We start from the raw sequence: 15,913 nt of genomic DNA, 5'->3' as shown, positions 1-15,913 counted from the left end.
GCCTCTGTACTGGCAAAAGTCCACAGCTCAGCCTGCCTTTCTCTTCACTTTCTCCGTTTATTCCCCAGCCACCAGAGCAGTTCTCTGTGCAGTCCCTGGCTAGCAGGGCTGATTTTAGGTTAATTCTTAGGTCCCACCAGCACTCAGGAATCTCCAAGCTGTCTGTGCTGTCAGGATCGCTCAGGATCACTGCAGACCACAGCTCCGTATGTCTCCTTTTTTGGTATTTTCACGCAATTTTTTCTGCTAGTTTGGGTTTAGTCCACTTCTATATCCTTCCCTTCAAGGCTCAGGGGTCCAAGATTATCTTCTGTGTCTGTGTTAAATGGTTTCCCTCTTCTTTGTTGAAGAGAGTCTGTGCAGTCTTTCTGCCTAGTCCGCCATCTTGCTGGAACTCTCATTTGATTTCTTAACTGCTGCTTCCATATGTGTTGATTATGTATCCAAGTAAAATGAAATCCTCGACAACTTCCATCTTTTCTGTTTATCGTGTTGTTACTTACTTGTCCAGTTGTGAAGGTTTTTTATTTTCTTTGTGTTAAGTTGTAATCCATAGTGAAGGCAGTAATCTTGGATCTTCATGACTAAGTATATCTCCTCCTCTTCACTTTCAGCATATTGCAGGTTTTTAAAGTGTCTTCCTCCAATCCTCACCCATGCTCAAAGAAGACTATATCTTCTTCATATAGTCCAGCTCTTCAAATTATTTGCTCAGCATAAGACTGAAAAGGTATATTGAAAACATACAACCCTAACCCATAGCTTTCCTCATTTTAAGCTATGTGGTATCCTTTTTTTCTTTTTTTCTGTTTGAATGACTGCCTCCTGGTCTATGTACAAGTTCCACAAGGATACAATTAAGTTGTCTAGAATACCCACTGTTTGCAAAGTTATTCATAATTTCTTATGATCCACATAGTTGTATGACTTTAGATAGTCAAAAAACACAGGTAAATATCTTTCTGGCATTCTTTGCTTTCAGCCAAAATACATATGACATCAGCAATGATATATCCCTTGCCCTCATCCTCTTCTAAGTCCAGCTTAATCTTCTGGCAGATTCCTGTCAATGTACTTCTGCAACTATTTTTGAATTATCTTCAGTAAAATTTTACTTGTACATGATATTAATGATGTTGTTGGATAATTTCCACATTCTCTTAAATGACATTTATTTGTAATGGGCACAAATATGGACCTCTGCCAGTCAACTACTTAGGTATTTGTCTTCCAAATTTCTTGGCATAGATGAATGAGCACTTCCAGCATTTCATCTGTTTGTTGAAATGTTTCAACTGATATTCTGTCGACTGCTGGAGCTTTGTTTTTCTGCCAGTGCCTTCTGTGTGACATCAATTTTGTCCTTCGGTACCATTCTTTATTATGTGATACCTCTTAAAATGGCTGAATATCATCCAAATTTTTGGTACAATGACTCTATATATTCATTCTATGTTATTTTGATGCTCTCTGCCTCTTTCAATCTTTTGTCCATAGAATTCTTCAATTTTGACACTTAAGGCTTGATTTGTTTCTGTTCTTTTAGCTTGAGATATGCAGAGTATATTTTTCCTTTTGGCTTTCTAACTCCTGCTCTATGTGCATTTCATTATAGTAATTTGCTTTTTTATTCTTGAGCTGCCCTTTGAAATCTTCTGTTCAGCTGTTTTACTTTATCATTTTGTTCCCATTTGCTTTAGCTTTACATTCAAGAGCAAAACCAAGAGTCCCTTCTGATATTCATTTTGTTATTTTCTTTATTTTCCTTCTTTTAGTGACCTTTTGCTTTCTTCACATATTATATATTTAATGTCAGCCTATAATTTGTCTGGTCATTAAGCATTAGCATTCAATCCATGAAATCTGTTCTGAGATGGTTTCTAAATTCGGGTGAGATATACTCAACATTGTACTTGGCTCTTCTGGGCTTGTTTCAATTTTCTACACCTTCCACTTGAACTTGCATGGGAGCCATTGATGGTTTGTTTTGCATTCAGCCTCTGGCATTGTTCTGACTGATGATATTGAGTTTCTCCATTGTTTTTTTTTCCACAGATGTAGTTGATCTGATTCCTCTACATTCCATCCAACAAGGTCCATGTTTTCACTTGTTATTTTTGTTGTTGAAAAAAAATATTTGCAATGAAGAAGTCATTGATCTTGTAAATTTTATCACATGGTCTCCAGCATTTTATCTATCACCAAGACCATATGTTTCTAACTACTCATTCCTCTTTATTTTGAACTTTTGTTTTCAAATCACTAATAATTATCTTGATTTCCTGTTTGATCAATTTCAGACAGCAGAAGTTAGTAAAATTTTCTATTTCTTACTCTTTGACTTTAATGTTTGGTGTGTAAATTTGAGTAATAGTCATATTAAATGATTTCCTTTTAGGCATATGGATATTATTCTATTACTGACAGTTTTGTACTTCAAGACAGATCTTGAAATATTCTTTTGGATGATGAATGTGATGTCTTTCCTACTCAATTTGTCACTACCAGCATAGTAGACCATATGATTGTCTCATTCAGAATATCCCATAACAGTCCATTTGAATTCATTGAGCCTAGATTATCCATCTTTATGCATGCCATTTGATTTTTGATGACTTTCAATTTTTCCAGATTCATACTTTGTAAGTATATCCCACATCTCAATTATGAATGAATGCTTACAACTGTTTTTTTCTCATTTTGAGTCATGCCACATCAGTATATGGAGATCCTGAAAGTTTTATCCCATCTATGACATTAAGATCTACTCTACTTTGAGAACGAAGTTCTTCCTCAGTCATATTTTGAGTGTCTTGAAGGGCTCATCTTCCAGCATTATATCAGAGAGTGTTCTGCTGCTGTCAATAAGGTTTTCACTGGCCAATGTTTTTAGAAGTTTATTGCCAGGACCTTCTTCCTAGTCTGTACACTGAATTCTGTCCACCGTGGGTGAATGGGTGGCCCTGATGGTATTTGAAATACCAGTGGCATAGCTTCCAGAATCACTACAAAACACAAGACACTACAGTAAGACAAACTGATAGACAAATGCTGGAAAAAAATAAATATAAGAGCTTAATAGCAGTAGAAAAGATGCTCACTAATTATTAGGGAAATGCAAATGAAAACCACAATGAAGTATCACTTAATGTCCAAGATGTCTATGATTTAATAAATAAATAAATAAATAAATAAATAAAATACCTATGCTGTCAAGTAGAGAAATAAGAACACTTATCCATTGCTGTTGGGATTATAAAATAGCACAGCTGCTTTGGAAAATAGTCTGGTTATTCCTGAGTAAGTTAAACAGAATTAATATATGCATCAGTAATTCCATTTCTAAGTATATATCATAATTACTTTTCATAAACTTTTTTTTCTGGCTGTTAAAAACCCCAGATCACTAAAAAGCTTGGGTTAGATTCTAAGATATATTCTAAGAAAATGCTTATATATTTTGATGGTTCATTTTATGTGTCAACTTGGCTAGAAAGAATCTTTTTCAATTATTAATACCTTATGAGGAATTAGCTAAATAGATTTTTTTCTAACAATATATCAAAGATCTTGTAGTAATGGGACATTAAATATGGACAAACCTATGGACAAACAAACATAGGTTTGTTTGTATGATAAGAGGATGTGAAAAAGTCACTGTGAACACAATTTATAGAAGGAGAGTTAGGAATGGAGGATATGCAAAAGAATGACAAGAGAACACTCAGATATACATTACCCAGACAATATGAAGAAGAGTGCAGCATCAGTATTGGAGGATGACTCAGTAACAACCTCCAAAATGCAGATGGCACAACCTTACTTGCTGAAAGTGAAGGTGACTTGAAACATTTACTCATAAAGGTCAAATACTACAGTGTTCAGTGTGGATTACACCTCCACATAAAGAAAACAAAAATCCTCAAAACTGGACCAATAAGCAACATAACAATAAACGGAGAAAAGAATGACATTGTGAGGAATTTAATTTTACTTAGATTCACAATCAATACCCACTGAAGCAACAGTCAGCAAATCATTTGTTGTATTGCACTGGGCATATGTGCTACAAAAGATCTCCTTAAAGTGTTAAGAAGCAAAGACGTCCCTTTGAAGTCCAAGGTGTGCCTAACCCAAGCTATGTGTGGTAGTTAAGGTTATGTGTCAACCTGACTGGGCCTTGTTTTGAGTGGCTGGGCAGCAGGATGCAGTGATTCCCCATGATGAGACTGGCAATCAACTCCGTGGCGGAATCTGCCGTGAGCAGCTGAGTAGCTGCTTTAGTGATGTGGTCTGTTTCCAGAATATAAGGAGAAGCTTTGGGAACGGTCTGCAGCTTTTGGCAAACTTGAATCCTGCATGTAGCTGAATCATTGTTCAGCAGCCTGACATGTTGTCTGCCAGTCTTGGGACTGTTAATAGACTTGACTCAGTGGCCTGCCATGTGGTTTGGTAATATTGGGACTGTGTCTTTTTACTTGTCAACCTTGGGTTTGTCAGCCTCAGCATCAAGCAGCTGCTTGAGTAAAGAAAGCCTCCAGCTTCAGAGGGCCTCAAACAAGAGGCAGACCTGAAGCACAAGGTCAAGGAGTTCTCACCCAGCCCCTAGAGCCTGGCACTTTGAACTTGGACTTCTAACTTCCAAAGCCATAAGAGAATAAACTCCTGTTTGCCAATGCCATCTGTTTGTGGTATATTTCTGATAGAGCAGCACAGAGTAAACAACATCATGGTATTTTCAATCACCTCATATATATGTCAAAGCTGAACAATTAATAAGGAAGCTGAAGAAGAGTTGATGCTTTTGAATTATGATTTTGGTGAAGAATACTGAAAATACCATGGCCTACCAGAAAAATGAACAAATCTATCCTGGAAGAAATGCAGCCAGAATTTTTCTTGGAAGTGAGAATGGACAGACTTTATCTCCCTTACTTTGGTCATGTTGTCAGAAGTGACCATTCCTTGGGGAAAGATATCATGCTTGGTAAAGTAGTGGGTCAGTGAAAAAGGGAAGCCTCTCAATGAGATGGACTGGCACAGTAGCTGCAATGATGAGTTCAAGCATAGCAAGGATTTTGAGGATGGCATAGAACCAAGCAGTATTTCATTCTATTATACATGGTGTCACTATGAGTTGGAACTGACTCGATGGAACATAACAACAACAAGTGTTATTAGATAAATGCTCCCAAATAAATAGATGAGTCTGTGCCTCAAACTTCTCATCTATAAAATGACAGTTATAAATTTTACCACATTCTCAGGAAGATTGTAGACTTGATGATTTGTGGATGTATTGGCAGGAAATCTTATATTCCTTCATTCAGCAAAGACTTATCAGATGCTATTTATTAGCTATTCAGAATAAAAAGGATAGTCAGTTTTCATGGAACTCATATTATGTTAAGAGTGAAAAGACAAACATGTAATATGTTAGATGACAACAGGTGTTAAGAAAATTGAATCAATATGATATGGGGTTTGAACCCACAAAGAGTAACCAAGTAACCTCTCTGAGAAGGTGTCTTCTGAGTAGGCACCTATAGAATTCCAGGTAGTGATTGAGATGGTTATCTGGGATAGAGTGATGCAGGGCAGTGTCCTTGTACCAGGACAAGTGATCTTAGACCAGCAGCACAAATTGCATGTGCAAAGAATGGTAAGGGGAACAATGTGGCCCTGAGTAATCAGTGAGGGGGAAAGGATGGATTGTCCAGATCTCATAGGATTTTACTCTAAATTAAGTTGGAAGCCATTGGTTGGGTGGAGGTTTCTTAGAGAAGTGAGATGGTCTTGTTAGTAGGATCATTCAGACTGCTTCGTGGAGTACTGACTTGTAGCAGGATGGCAAGAGTGGACTTAAGGAAACTGTCCTGTTACAATAGTCTAGTTGAGCTATAAGAATCTCTGGTGGTGCAGTGGTTAGGCATTTGGCTGTTAACCAAAAGTCAGTGGTTCAAACCTGCCAGCTGCTCCATGGGAGAAAGATGAGACAATCTGCTTCTCTAAAGATTTACAGCCTTGGAAACCTATGGGGGTCACTATGAGTTGGAATAAACTCAATGGCAGTGAATTTGGTTTTGGGTTTGGAGTTGAACTATAATGGTGACTAAGATGGTGATGGTGAATGTGGTCAGATTCAAAAGCTATGTCAGAGAAAGAGAAAGAGCCAAGAGGAATTACTGATGGATAGGATAGAGGGTATGAAAGGAAACAAAGTGTGGTGATGTTTCCAAGTTACCACTAAATTTTATAATGAATAATTATACTTTTTTTTTTTTTTGGTTGGTGCTTTAATCAATGTATTGATTGAATTTTTTATTCATCCCTTCATGGTTTAGATAAATAATTCCAGGATCACCTGGAGTGCTAACTGAAAATCTACAGCCACAGATTCATTGATATAGGAAAAGACCTGAGCCTCTGAATTTTTACCCGGCCAATTGTAATACATGTTCATGTTTAAGAATCACTGCTTTAGATGAAGAAAATCTTTTAGGGATATTTACTAATAGTTAAAGTCATTTTTTACTCAAAACATAGATGATAGATAGATAGATGGGAGCTCTGGTGGCATAGTGCCTAAGGCATTTGACTGTTAACCAGAAGGCTTGCAGTTCAAACCCACCAGCCACTCCTTGGAAGGAAGGTTGCACAATCTACTTCTGTGGTTATACCGCCTCAGAAATCCAAGGAGGGGTCACTATGCGTCAGGTCCGACTCAACGGCAGTGAGTTTGCCTTTTTGGTTTTGTATATATATGTTGTATATACATGAACCCATGGGCATCGAGTTGATTCTAACTCATAGTGGGCCTTACGGACAGAGTAGAACTGCCCCATAGGGTTTCCAAGGCTGTAAATCTTTACAGAAGCAAACTTCCTCATATTTATCCTGCAGAGCAGCTGAGGGTTTGAACTGCTTAACTTTGGTTAGAAGCCATGTGCTTTAACCACTGTGTCACCAGAGCTTCATATGTATGTGTGTATATATATGTGTGTGTATACATATATATCTCTATATATACATATACTATACACACACACACACACACACATATATATATGTGTATATATTAAAAAAAAAAAAACCTCAGTGCCCTGGAGTCAATTTCAACTCATAGCAACTCCTCCTTGGGTTTCCGAGGCTGTATCACTATGGAAGTAGATTGTCTAACCTTCCTTCAGAGGAGTGGCTGGTGGGTTTGAACTGCCAGCTTTCTGGTTAGCAGTCAAATGCCTTAGGCACTATGCCACCAGAGCTCCCATATATGTATATATACGTATATATGTGTGTGTATATATATATGTATATATACATATATGTATATATATACATACATATATGTATATATATATGTACATATATGTGTGTGTGTGTGTATACATATAAATACGTATATATGTGTGTGGGTGTGTGTGTATATATATATATATATACACACCCACATACATAGACATATACAAATTTTGGTTGAAAAATGGAACATTTGTGTATGTTTCTGTGACTAAGGATTTTTTTAAATAAGTTATTTAACATTTACTGAGTAGAAAATAAATCTCATTATTGAATTAATCATAGATTTCTTCTTCCTGACATCTCCTTTTCTGCTTAGATTTAACCTCTGTACTGAATAAACAATCCCATTTTCCATATTGTATTCAAAAACTGCATTAAGTCAAAAGGGGAAAAATCCACCAGATTGGTTCCTGTTGCCCATAGTCAGGCAGGTGAGTGACTAATTCTTTTACTATTTCCACACACACAGGAAGGAATACTGCTGGCACAATGGAATCCATGCTAATAGTTTCTGCCTTGCTACCCTCACCATCTTGTTTTTTGGGGCTTTTATTTTCACATTGTGCCCTCATTCTTCCAGCAGAGGAAATCGTACCACCTACAGGGATCATGCTGTGTTTTCAAATCTTAGAGGTAATGCAACAATGGTTATTCCTAGAAATGAAAAAAGACAGAGAAAGTAAAGCAGTTCCTGAATGTGGGTCATCCCAGCAGCTGCTGGCTTAAGGAACAAGCACAGAAAGCCCCAGACACATGGGAACCTATGGTTGGTACCTAGTTTATTTTTGCACAGCATGTCTCCTCTGTGTGGCTGAGAGGGTACTTGATGAGATGCAGTGGAGTGAGGGTGACTTCAGGGGGTGGAGAAGGGAGCTTGGGAAAAATATTGAACAAAAATGTAAATGAAGCAAAGGTAATGGCCAGCATTACCAGGCTCTGTTGCTTTCAAAAACACAAGTACTTTCAAGAAGGTGAATTTCTAGGACAAGAGAAAGACAGCACAGATATAATCCAATTGATAGAACTGTTAAGGGCAACTGATTCTATTCTTTTCAATAGACTTAATCAAAGAATCTAAACAAACTCGTATATTCTAATAATATTCAAAAAAGAATATACAAGGGCAAAATCAAATTTAACTTTTTCTACTTTTTGACAGAAATGCCTAATGATTCAAAGTTTCCATTTGGCCCAACAGGTAAATGGACAAATGGAATCCATGCCATACAAAATAATTTAATTAACTTGACATTTAAAGAAAAAAATCAAAAGCAAAATCTTCTCAATCTGATAGTCTTCTTTCATTAAAATAAAACTTCCTAAAAATTTGTGTAACACCAGTATCTTTGTAATTATCCAAAGGGAGCAGATAATTCTAAAAAAAGTAATTAATTTTCATAAACTACTGACTCATATATTGTTTCCCTAGATCTTAACATATTGATAGGTATTTGAAATATTTTAACTTTGTTGATTCAACCATATAAAAATATCTTTGCTTTTATTTTGAAAAACAATTTCCTAAAGTAAATTTTTTCTCAGTTTTGAATCAGAAAGAGGAATATATATTGATTTTTTTTTTTTATAAACACTTTCCTAAAGCTATGAGTATCTGTATTTTTTCTGTATTTCTTATTTTAGAAGCACTCACTTCTAAAAGGCTAGGGCTATAATTCTAACTTATAAGTCCAACTAAAAGTCTGGGCTATAATTTTGAATTACATCTCTACTGATAGAAATAGACATCAGGCCAAATAGATAGAAGAGACATCTTTGAATAAAATGTGCATTTTAGTTCCCTTACCTGTTCAGTGAGGAGAACCAGAGTCCTGCTTTACAAAGCCTGTAAGAGCATCATGAAGTTCATTGAAATTTGTACAAGAAATGTACTTCATAAATATAGGATTGCTAGCATTTAAAAAAAAAAGAAAGAAAAGTGAGTTTGATATCACAGTCGTTTAGACACACACTGTACTTGGAAATTTCAAAAGAATTGGCCACTCCTATTTCCAGGGACTATTGGTGAATCAGAACTCTTAGTGGCATGAGTCTTTTAAGTGAGAAAGTGTTTTGTAAATTATAAAAAGTTTACAATGAGTTTGTTTTTGGGCATTATTACTCAAAATATTCGTCTGTGTAACAATGATAGGCTGATGATCGTGGTCAGTCTATGGCTGTGCAGAGAAATAAACAATTAAGTTTTGTTTTATTCATTTATTTATTTATTTTAAATATAAGATCAGGTCTTCCTAAAGTCCATGTCCAATTAGGCATTACTTTAGAATAGAAATAATGTACTCACTTAAGCTACTGACCAATAACTAATTCCTTTATATAGCAATCATTTATTAAATTATCATTCGAAGCACTTCTTCCTAGAGTAAGTATTGTTAAATTTTTTGGATCCTCATTTCCTTTGGGAATCAAATGAAAATTGCTGCCCCCACCACAGTACATATAAACAAAATTATACTTAGGATTTCAAGAGATCTTTGAGCCATCTGAAATCCAGGTTAAGAATTTTTCATCTCCAGAGGGACTGGGGATAATTCACTCAACAGTAATATCTTGAGCATTTACTTTGTTCTAACAAATGCCCTAGGTACTGAAGACATTATCCCAGTGGGCATTATACATACACTGGGTAAAACATATGTCTCATCTTATCCCAAATATGATTTCTTGAAGCATCATAAAACAAATAGGGAGTGATTATAATGATTATAATTTTGAATACAGTAAGATAATTGACAATATTCAGCTAAAAGAGACAATAAGCTTTTTATGTGAATTTCTATCTTTCTTTCTTTCTTTTCCTTCTTTCCTTTTACAACCATAAAATGTAAGTAAGCATGAAATCTAAAATTTGCTTTAAAAAGCATGTTACAGCTTATACTTGAGTCAATAAGCATTTTCTAGTGCCCACAATATGAACAGTACTATTCTAGATATTGTAAAGATGCAAATCTCAATATTTCAAAGCAATATTTTATTTCTATCTATTTCTACGCTTTCATAATCATGTGTTCTCTCTCACTGAGCACTTGCCTTTGAAAAATGGTATTTTAACACTTGACTGTCTCTTCAGCAAAAGTCATCTTATTGAAATAATAAAACAGACTATATCCTGCTGGGTAGGATCTTCTGTTAGGAAACAGAGAAAAGGAATAAAGACTTGCTTAACCCACCAGCCACTCCTCAATAGAAAGGTTGGGCAATCTACTACTGTAGTGATTGATATTGCCTCGGAAACCCAAGGAGGGGTCTCTGTGAGTCGGATCCCACCCAATGGCAGTGAGTTTTGTTGTTGTTATTGTTGTTGTTATTGTTGTTGTTATTGTTTAACATAGATGAACATAGGGAGAAATTAAATGTCAAGAGATAAAGGAAAATATCCAAAATTACACATCAATATATATGTTCAATGCAAAGAATCATGAACAAAGAATGTGATAGTACCATCCAGATAGGGAAGCCAAAATAGTAATCCATCCTTCTGTTTGTGTATTATAGTTTCTCATTTGGAAGCCAATTCACCGGGTCACTGGAAGATAGGTGAGTGGACTTAGTAGGAAATATAAATATAGGCAACATAATGGAGAAGGATTCCCTAGGGGCCCTCTGGGACTTGTTCTTGAAGTGGGTGTGCTTAGTTTTACAAAGGGAGAGAGACTGAGAGAAAAAGACCCAATAAAATCCTTCTATGTCGGCAACAATTCTTCACCTGGAAAGGAAAGCAAAATGCGCAAATAATAATAATAGTAATAAAAAGAAAGGACACCAGAATAACAAATAAGCACACACAGTCACTTCGGACCTATTTGGAAACAACAGAATACACTTTAAAAAGCAGTAAAAACAATAAAAATCCAGTCATTGTGAAAAAGGGGAGCCTTAGCTGCAATAAAGGCAGTCAATAAAGAAGCTCTCTCATTTAAACATCAAATGCACATTGTTTGGCAACACCTGTTATTCAGGCATAATAGCTTTCTTAACCTGTCAAAGTGTTTAAGCTGAGGAAAAGAAATGGGCCTCCAGCTGTGCAGTTCTGTGGAGAAAGCCTGTGCGAAGCGATATTAGTTTAATGAAATGTGTACAGATTGTAATTGTGGTAATAAGAGGGCAATTCCCTGAGGTGCCATAGGAAGGCAGTGAGCTCAGCCAGGCAGAAAACAGAAGCTTGCAGGCTGAGGAGAAAAAATGCAAGGCGGCCTGCTCAGGAGAGAGGGCAGGGTGTGAGCTGGAAAAAATCAGAAGAGGAATGCTGTGATTGTGTTGTCCTCAGACTCACAGTAAGAAAGAACACAAGTCTACAAGGGGTTAAATCTTCTCCTTGCAACAGAATTGACCCAGAGCTAATCTGAATTGGTGTTAACACTGTGCTGCAGGTGCTGGGGAACTCAGAGGAAACAGCTCTTCAGTTTGTGATGAGAAAGACTCTTCTGAAACTCATGTTTAGGGTGAGAGACAATGAATAATCAAAAATAAGCAAAGTTTAAAGGGAGTGATAGAAGATACCAAAATAAATCACAGTCCCACAAGCATTGTTTTAATTTTATGTGTATCTAGTCATCTCAGGAAAGAAAATTCTGGAAAGAACATTCTTTAGAAGTATTACTGAGAGAAGGAGCCACTTCCATCAATTATGAGATAGACAATTTGTCATTATTTTAATCTTCCTGAATAATTTAAAAGCCCTAAGGTGAGGTAATGTGCAGCAAGTCTCTGGAGACCAACATGCTAGTTTTAGCTCTTTTACTAACTGGCTGTTTGCCTTCAGGCAATCATGGAACCTCTCTGGACCTCCATTTCATTATCCCTAATCCTGAGGAAGTCAGTCTATGAAATTATTCTCTATGATTCCAATCAATGGTTCCTCATTACCTAATGACATCAAGGTCTAGTTTAATCTTGACACCCATTCATGAGGATTCACTCATGTCTTGTCTATTTGACTACAGATTTACAAAAAGTTATATAGCAAAATATTAGTGCTTCATCACAAAAATAACACTATTTAATTCTTTTATGACTTTACTGTCACAAACTGAGTTCTGGAATAATGAAGAGAAAGTCTGCTGTAACTCAAAAAGAAATTTAATAAGAGGATAGTAATCTTGCAAGGTGGGCATAATGGGCACACATGGAGCCAGAGGCAACATCATGTGTGTCTCCCTGTTCTGGTTACCTAGTGCTGCTGTGACAAGAATATACCACAAATGGGATGGCCTTAACAAACAGGAGTTTATTCTCTCACAATTCAGGAGGCTAGAAGTCCAAATTCAAAGTGCCAGGCTTTCGGGGCTGGGTGAAAGCCCCTCAGCCTTGGGCTTCAGCTCTGCCTCCAGTTCCCAGCCTTCTAAAGCTAGAAGCGTTTCTTCACTTAGAAAGCTGCAGGCTGCTGAAGCTAAGAAGCCCAAGGATGACAAGTAAAAAGGCACAGTCCTGATGTTACCAAACCACATGACAGGCCATTAACTTAAGTCCATTGTAAGTCCCCAGGTTGTCAGAGAATGGCAACCTGCTGAACAACGACACAGCTACATGCACCGTCCAAGCACACCATAAGCTAGAGAACACTTCCAAGCCTTCTCCTTATATACAGGAAGCAGACTACCTCCCAAAGCCAGCTACTCAGCTGCTTGTGGTAGATCCCACCATGGAGCTGATTGCCAGTCTCATCATGGGGAATAACTACCACCAGCTGCCCAGCCACTCAACCAGGCCCAGCCAAGTTGACACACAAATAAGACTACCACACTCCTCTTACACACTAGGAGTTTTTATAGTAATTTTTAAGGCTGCAGTGAATGTGATTTCACATTATGCAAGATCTTATGCAGGCAGATATTCATAAAATACTGACCCTTTTGCAAAAGTTAGGAAGCAGAAAATGGTTGTGATAAATTCTTAAGATAGACCTCATCTTCCTTCAGGCTGGTGCATGCAAAGTCTCATTCTAAGATGGAGTCTGCATGTTCCAACACGGATGCTGTGACTTCTTCTTCACAGGTGTACTCTGCTCTTTGCTCTTGGTTTGAGTCTTGGTCTCATCTTGTATTGGCCATCTTAGTTCATCAGATGGTAAAGGAGGGCAGGGATACACATGCTCCAAAACTGGTTAACACTGACCACAGGTAGTGGGCTAGAAGACATCTTAAGAAAGGTCTGTATCAGGAAATGCCATCTAAGCAATAAATTTATATTTGTGTTATTTCTTTTGCAGTGTCCCTCCCTTAGTCTCAGGATCTGGGGAGTGTGATTGCCCTGTCCTGTGAGCTATTTCTGTCTTGGTTTTATGATCCTAAGTATATGGTTGCAGAGTTCCTGTAAGATGGCAGAATAGGCAGAAAGACTGCACAGACTCTCTTCAACAAAGAAAAGGGGAGTCAATTAACACAGATAGAGAAGATAATCCTGGACCCTTGAGCCTTAAAGGGAAGGATATAGAAGTGGACTAAACTTCAACTACCAGAAGAATTTGAATGAAAACATCAAAAAAGAAGATATACAGAGCTGCGGTCTGGCAGTGATCCTGACAGCATAGACAGCTTGGATATTGCAAAGTGGTGGTACAACCTAAGAATTAACTTAAAAATCAGCGCTGCTAGCCTAAGACTGCACAGAGGACTGCTTTGGGGAATAAAAGGGAAAGCAGCAAAGAGGAAGGCCGGCTGAGCTGTGGACATTTTTCTGTCCGGAGGGCACAGGCATTTTGAATGTTTACAAGTGGCTTGACCATTTTGGATATTTAAAGCAAGAGCGTTCTTCCATATTCCAGGGACTTAAGGACAGGCTTCACTTGCCAGGAACTCTAAGGACATTTCAGACCCAGACAACTGGAAAGGTGCTACATTGCTCTTGTTACTCTTATACCCCACACCATCTTGGTGAATGGAGGTGCAGCCATCCCTCACTCCCACCTACTTTTTGTGCCGGCAGGAATTCCATCCCAGTCTGTGTGCTCAGATGGACCCTGGGTGCCCTGCCCTGATTTTTTTTCTTTCTCTGTTTTCTGGTTTGTTTGTTTTTGCCTATTTTAAAATGATATTATTATTATTATTACTTTTGTCCTTTTTACTATTATTCTTTATTCTTCCACTCCCAGGTTCTAGTTTTCAGCTTTTTTTCTTTTCCCTGTTCCTCGTTGCAATTTTTGTTTTCTTTCTCGTAGTTAACCCTGTTCCTTGTTTTTCTTCTGCATTTTTCTCATGTTTTCATTATTTTCCTTCTCTAACTTTTTTCTCTTATTGCTGTCTTCCCAGATTTTGAAGGTTTTTTTTTGTTTGTTTGTTTGTTTGTTTTGTTTGTTTGTTTTGTTTTGCTTTGTTTCCTGCTGTTCCCTTATTTCTTTCTTTGATTACTGTTCCTGGTGTGTTTTTTGTCCATTTGCTTTTAGTTTTTTGATGGTTATTCAATTGTTATTTTTGTCTAACTGAGTGGAAGATAGCAACCATATGACACAACTATAACCACCCCTCCTGCAGCTCCACTTATTGAGTCAGAGCCACCACTTCCTTCTCCATCAACAGGCCAACAATAAAAAACCACCAAGAAGAGGCTGACTCACCCTTGACTGCTCTTCACAAACAGTTAACAGAGATCTAAATACAACAATCCCATGATGTCTCAGAGATAAGAGACAATCACAGTCCACACAAAGACACAAGATAAAGTGGTAGAAACAAGGGAGGAAGATACAGACCCAGATCACATCCCTGAGGAAGAAGCAGCATTGGACCTCTCTGATAAGGAATTCAAAAGAATTATATTTAGGTATCTTCAAAGGATTGAGAGACAGACCAAGGAAAACACAGACAAAATCCTAGAAGAAATATGGAAGAAAATACAAGAACAAAATGACAAAATAAATGAAAAATTAGAAATGATTCTAAATCAACACATAGAAATCCAGAAGATTAATACTAAATTTTTAGAATTAGATAACAGATTGAACGGGCAAAGGAGTAGAATTGATGCAATGAAAGACAGAATTAATGAGACTGAAGACAAATACCTGAATACCTTTTAGCAAAGGGATTAATCAGAAAAAAAATCAAAACAAAATGAAGAAAGCCTAAGGTTCATGTGGGATGTCAACAAAAGAAATAACCTATGTGTCATTGGAATTTCAGAACCACTGAGAAAATTGTCCAAGATTTGCTGGAGGAGACCTTCCCTGATATGATGAAAGAGGAGAATATATCCATTCAGGAAGTCCAACGAACCCCAAACATGATAGACTCCAAAAGAAAATCACCAAGACACATCATCATCAAACTCATCAAAACCAAAGACAAAGACAGAATCCTGAAAGCAGTATGGGAAAAACAAAAAGTTACTTACAAAGAACAACTAGTAAGCATAAGCTCTGATTTCTCAGCAGAAACCATGCAAGCGAGAAGGCAATGGGATGGTATATATAAAACCCTGAAAGAGAAAATTTTTCAACCCAAAATTATATACCTGGCAAAACTGTCCCTCAAATATGATGGTGAAATTAGGACACTTCCAGATAAGCAGAAACTAAAGGAATTTGTTAAAACCAGACCAACCTTACAAGAGATAGTAAAGGGACTCCTTTGAACAGAGAATCAAAAATAGCAAATAA

The sequence above is a fragment of the Orycteropus afer genome, unplaced genomic scaffold (assembly GCF_000298275.1).
Source record: "Orycteropus afer afer isolate SDZICR_OR568_19922 unplaced genomic scaffold, OryAfe1.0 scaffold00159, whole genome shotgun sequence".
Classification (NCBI taxonomy): domain Eukaryota; kingdom Metazoa; phylum Chordata; class Mammalia; order Tubulidentata; family Orycteropodidae; genus Orycteropus; species Orycteropus afer.
The sequence above is the reverse complement of the archived record's forward strand: the minus strand, read 5'-3'. Positions refer to the sequence as shown.